We start from the raw sequence: 6,399 nt of genomic DNA, 5'->3' as shown, positions 1-6,399 counted from the left end.
TTTTCTACAGCACTTCCTGGCATTGTGCCCTTAAAAATAAAAGTATCATAACAATGCTCCTGAATAAAAAATATCTCCCATGCTGTGCCCTTGAATAAATAATTGCCCCTCACTGTGCTTCCTGCACATAATTACCTCCCACACTGCCCATCTCCACAATAACTCCCCCATACTACCCCTTGCTATACTGTGCCCTTTTCATAATTTTCCCCGAATTACCCCATAATATAACTCCAACCTTCCTCCATGGAATGCCTACCGTTCCCTTCCGTGTCCTCGCCACCTCTGCGGCGACAACGGCATTGTGATGAGGTCTGCAGCGTGATGATTTCATCACGCTGCTGCATGTTGCAGCGGGGTTGGCAAAGGCTGCTCTGCTTCTGTCCCAGCGCCAAAAGGGTTCAAATGTATTTGGGTCTAAAAGACGAGCATACATCTGAATGTAGAAAGATGAGAACCGGCGTCTCCCAGTTTTCTGCGGGCTGCAAGCTGTGCAGACCTGGCTTAAGATGAAATGCATATCTGTCTGAGATATATGCCATGACTTTCTGAGATGGGAAAGGCTCTCATTACAGTAGACCACCGGAGTTCCCAATGTCCCATAAATCTGTTACACCACCAGGAAAGAAACAATTTATCAAATCATGGTCTCACATATTCTATGGGATGTTGATTTATTCCGGTGTTGACTGATACTTAAGGCCCCGTCACACATAACGAGATCGCTAGCGAGATTTTTGATACGTCACGGTTTTTGTGATGCAATAGCGATCTTGCTAGCGATCTCGTTATGTCTGACAGGTAGCAACGATCAGGCCCCTGCTGTGAGATCGCTGATCGTTACAAAGCTTCCTGGACCATTCCTGGGTCGTTGCGCTCCCGCTGGGCAGTGTGCATCGCTGTATTTGACACCTTATCAACGACCTCGTTAGCGATTCAGAACTGAGACACGTAGGCGTGCATAAATTGGACTTTTCCGCGCCCCTCGTCCCCGATTGGTGGTCGCTACAGCGTTCTCATTTTCCTCCGTGCATAAAGAAGGCAACAGAGTAGCGATTCCATCCTTTGTTTCTGAACTCGTGCTGGATTGCAGATCCTAGCAGAATTCTCCGGGCTGTTGATATCCATTCATTCGACTGAGTCCTGATCGTTGTAGCGTTCTCCGGCTGTGACTGGCCATACATCTGGTCTTGTTCCTGACGCAGTAGCATCCACCAATCGGAGATGAGGGGGCGCGGAAAAGTAATTTTATGCACGCCTTTGTGACACAGTACAGTCCCTATCAAGGTGTGGATCGTTGAAATAGCTGCTGTGTGAAAGTGTCCCAATGACCGCCGAGATCGTTAGTTAGATCGCTGGGGCAGCCAAAATCGTTGTGAAGTTCTGCATGTTTGACAGCTCCCCAGCGATCACGAAGTGACTCTCCAGCGATCCCAAAACCGTGACGTAATAACGATCTCGGTAGCGATCTCGTTATGTGTGACGGGGCCTTAAGAGAGATCACTGCCCAGATGCCTATCTGCTCCATTTATTGGCTATAAAGGTTAATGTTCTATTTACACTCCAAGATTATCATGAACAACGAGTCCTAAGAACACTCATTTCACAATTATCTTGCAGCAGGAACCGTCTGCCGATCAGGCGACAAATGAGCAAAATGAGCAATCCTTGGGTGAAATGTGCTGCACAAAAGATTATTGTTCACGCTGGCCCATTGACCTGTGTAAACAGGACTTGTTCTGCCGAGAACAATGGCAGGCAATGCGCACTGAATGATCAATTACAGAGCGGTCTATGATTGTCTATCTACAGACAAGTAGCTGATCGTTTAGTGCCGCCGGTCAGTTCATTTAAGCAGACTTTAGAAAGGGCCATCCGGAAGTAGATTATCTCTCACTAGGACATAAGAAGAAAGGAAATAGAGTAAATCAGATGTGTAAAAAGAGAAAATATAGGCTTATTCCGGTCTATAAAAATATTACAAAACAACCGGATAGGGGACTCTTTTTATAGACTAGTATAAATCTTTAAGTCTACTGATATTTAAGATACAGCAGCACGGTGGCTCATTTATTAGCACAGCAACATTGCAGCGCTGGGGTCCTGGGTTCAAATCCCACCAAGAACAACATCTGCAAGGAGCTTGTATGTTCTCCCCGTGTTTACATGGGTTTCCTCCAACACTCCAAAGATGTACTGATAGGGAATGTAGATTGTGAGCCCCAATGGGGACAGTGCCATAGTGTCTGTAAATTGTCTGAATTGTAAAGCGCTGTGGAATATGTTGGCGCTATATAAATTTTTCAAAAAAAGATTATTATTATATAAATGTATTTTTAGCTTTAGTTTTGTGCTTAATCTCAGTATCTAGAGTTTATTAGATATGTAGGTATGGAATAATACACACAATATCCTTAGAGTAAAATAAGATATGTGCATATAAAGGTTAAAATAGTTTAGCCGGCCTCCCCACTACTAACAGCAGCAGACAGGTTAAAGATGAACTGTACTGAAAGTGCAGATCTCTTTATCCCACGACTGTCACCTATCTGTTACGTTCCTGCTTTTGTGTGTTGGCATAAAACTGGACTCAGTCAGCAATTTAGCAGGAATGTATCACCTAGATTTTCTTCTACTTGTTCAAACTAGATACTGAAACACATCTTTATTTATTGATAGGCTACTAAAAATAAAGTCCCAGAAAACCTCTCTCAATATGTACTGCTTGTAAATTAGGATCTTATATGCAAGAGATTGGGGCCATTAGCGTTTAAAGTGATAATAAAAGCATGTCAAAGATAGAGGAATCAATATTGAGAATTTTCTAGATGGATTGAGATACAGTTATGTGCAAAATAATAGCAGTCTAACATCACTAATGTGTTTACTGTTTTTGGCAGAAAAGATCATACAACATGGGATAAATATTTAGATTCGAGAGTAGTGTTGAGCCACCCCCGTAGTGTTCGAGTTCGGTTCGGTTCGTCGAACACCCGTATGTTCGCCGAACTGTTCATCGAACACCGTTAAAACCAATGGCAGGCAAACAAAAACACATAGAAACACATAGAAAACACCTTCAAAGGTGTCCAGAAGCTGACAAACTGCTCAGAAGACATAACTAACACATGGAAAAGTGACAAGTACATATAGTCATGCGAAAAGAAAAGAGGTGGAGGAGTAAAAGGAGGGGGAGACACAGATATAGGCATGTCATGCCCTTCTAAAACCAAAAAAGTGCGAAGCCGACACGGCCAGTCCGTTCCTGCCCGTGCCACCTCTGTGTCGCCGGGTTTGTGCCAGAGCCGCGGTGGACCCTGACGGCCAGCCCCCCCTCTCCCAATACTGGTGCCTGTCCGCTGGTGGGTCGAGCCCCCCGGCGGTGGGGGGGGGAGTAACATCTGCAGAAGATAGACCATCTTCCAGCCAAACTAAGATGTCGACTTCTTTTCGTGGACAATGTGATACGATCCCTTTCTTACGGACACGCCCATAGCTACAAATTCCAGATGAGGCACAAAAACAGCAGGTACTTCAACGGATATCAAGTGCTCCTTCAAGTGGGCTATCCTCCACCTCAACTTCAACATCACAAATACTCCAGTCCTCAGAGGTGTCACCCCAATCGCACTTGCTTCCTCACAGCTCCCAAATCTCCAGCTGCCCGTCTGAGTATGGGGTAACACAGATGGTTGAGTCTGCACAGCTGTTTACTCATACTATAGCCTGGGAAACGGCGGTCTGCTCCAGAGCTTCTGTTAATCCAGACGAGGAAATGATCTGCACTGATGCCCAGAATCTTTATAAGTCGGATCCAGGACCAGATGAAGAAGGTTCTGAGCATAATGTAGACCCTCATTCCCAAACTGTAACTCCTGTTGGTGGAGATAATGATGAAGACGATGATGAGACTCAAATACCTGATTGGAGCGACAACTTGACTTTTCGGTCAGGGCAGGAAGAGGTTGGCTCTGAGGACGACGGGTGTGAGAACACACAGGGTGATGATGATGAGGTTGGAGATCCCACTTACTGTCAACCCACAGTCAGCTAGTCGATGAGGTCAGCAGAGGAGGTGGAGGAGGATGTGACTAGCCCAGGGGATGGGGATGACTCGGTACCCGGGCCTTTGCCTGGCCTTGGGGATGTCGCGGTGGTCGGCTCCCTGGCCCGTACCCTGGGGTCACTCTTTAAAAGGGTGGATAATTGTTAATTTTATAAGAGTTCGTGATGCCACCTGTGGTATCTGCTGAGAAGCACCAGTGCTGCAGCAGTCCACTGAGGCCCGTGATAAGGCAGCTCGATGGTATAGCTCCCCACAGGTGGAGCTAGGTCTCAGGGCAGCGTATGCAGGGGGAATGCAGGACAGGCAAGACCCAGCTGGGTCAGAGCAAGAACGGGAACGGACACGGTAGTCACTTCAGTACCTTTTACTGTTGGAAATTCAGGCACAACCCGGAGCACTGTAGGGTGAAGGGTGCATATCAGGATCCTCCCCAATGAGCGGGTGTAGTGCCTCCTGTTTCTTGCCTCTGCGTAGTAAGTTTCTGACCTGCCTGGAGCTAGGCCTAACTTTGTCTCTGTCCTGCGCTGGTAGGGCCTTCTCTTGGAGTTCACGCTCCCAGTATGCGGGGCCTAAGCGTCTCCTGGCTCTGTTACGTATCAGCACCTTAGCGATCCTGGGACTTGTAGTTCTCCAGGGATTCCGGTTATGCCTTACTGGGTCATAGAGATCCCGGTAAGCTCGGATCCGGTGTCCGGTAAATGCTTTGGGGTGAGCTGGTTAAGCTCCTCTGCCCCTTATGTACTAACTCACCACTCGCCTTCGGCCTACTCGGGCCCTCACTAGGCTATACACACTAACGGCAGCTTGCCGCGCTTCACCGATCTTATGGCGCCGGCACACCTTAAGCTCTAACTGGGCTCCCTGCATCTAGCTAGCAGGAGCCTCGTGCTCCACTGCTGAACTATTAACTGAGTTCTCTAGACTAGACTGACCTCCACTGCAGACTGACCTCTCTTAGGCTTCTCTACTGCAGGAACTCTTCAGAGGAACTGAACTGCCTAGCTCCACCTTCCCTATTTATATCCCTAACGGGCTCCCTCTGCTGGTCTGAGGTGGAAGGTGGAGATGTGTGAATGTTTATGGGGGCCTCTTGTGGAGGGTTCCATCAATGCACTCTTCTAGGATCTGTGATACCAAGCGCAGCGGGGCGTCACAGATGCTATTGACGATGTGGTTAGGTTGCGCCTTCCTGGACAGAGACGGAGTACTGGAAGCACGTCAACCACTGCATCCTCAACCACAGCTCTGCCTCTCACCACAAGTCGTAGTGGCTCTTCAGGTCGCATGGGCTCTAAGCCTTGCAAAGCCTGGGCATTTTTTCAGATCGATAAGGATGACCCAACTCGTGTTATCTGTAATATTTGTCACCCAAAGCTAAGTAGAGGCCAAAAAATCCATAGTTTGAGTACTTCATGCATGTACCGTCACATGGATATGAAGCATAAGTTGCAGTGGGAAGCTCACTGTGCTACAATGCGGCCTAGCGGGCCGGGCCAACCACTGTCTGCCCCATCTTGTGCATCCGCAGCCTCTTCATCCTCTGTGACTGGGGGGACAGCAGTCACACATGTTTTTGGACGCAGACCTGCCACCTCTTTACCCGCAACAGCCAGTGTGATTGGCAGGTCGTCAGTTCATTGGGAAGTGGAAACACCTGCTGGTGTTGAGCGCTCTCCGACATCGAGAGCACCACCTTTGGATCAAGGCAACCTAACATGTCCGGCTGCATCTTCCTCACAGACCGGCAGTTTGCCAGGGACACCCTACTCAACCCCGTCTAAGCACAACAGTCAGCCCTCGGTCCCTCAGATGTGGAAAAGTAAAAGACCATTTCCTCCTAGCCATAACAAAGCTAAGAGGTTGAATTTCACCATCTGCAAGCTGTTGGCTACAGAAATGCTGCCGTTCCGCCTGGAGGACACAGAGGATTTTTGAGACCTTATGTCCGTCGCAGTGCCCCAGTACCAGATGCCCAGTCGGCACTACTTCTCAAAGAAAGGTGTGCCTGCACTCCACCAGCATGTCGCACACAACATCACCGCTTCTTTGAGAAACTCTGTGTGTGACAGGGTGCATTTCACCACAGACACTTGGACGAGTAGGCATGGACAGGGGCGTTACATGTCGCTGATTGGGCACTGGGTAACTATGGTGACAGCATGACAAGGGGCTGCTGTCCAAGTCTTACCGTCCCCACGAGTTGTGCGTCAATCCTCTTTATCTCGAAGTTCCTCCACTGCTTCTGCCTCCTCAACCTCCTCTCGGTCGTCCACCTGCACCCAAAGCCTGTCTGGTAATGCCACCTGCTTTCTAACTGCGCAGAAAGAATCCTG

The sequence above is a fragment of the Phyllobates terribilis genome, unplaced genomic scaffold, assembly GCF_046119375.1.
Source record: "Phyllobates terribilis strain yellow unplaced genomic scaffold, ASM4611937v1 Scaffold_3__8_contigs__length_932513732, whole genome shotgun sequence".
NCBI classification, from domain to species: domain Eukaryota; kingdom Metazoa; phylum Chordata; class Amphibia; order Anura; family Dendrobatidae; genus Phyllobates; species Phyllobates terribilis.
Note: the sequence above shows the minus strand (reverse complement) of the source record.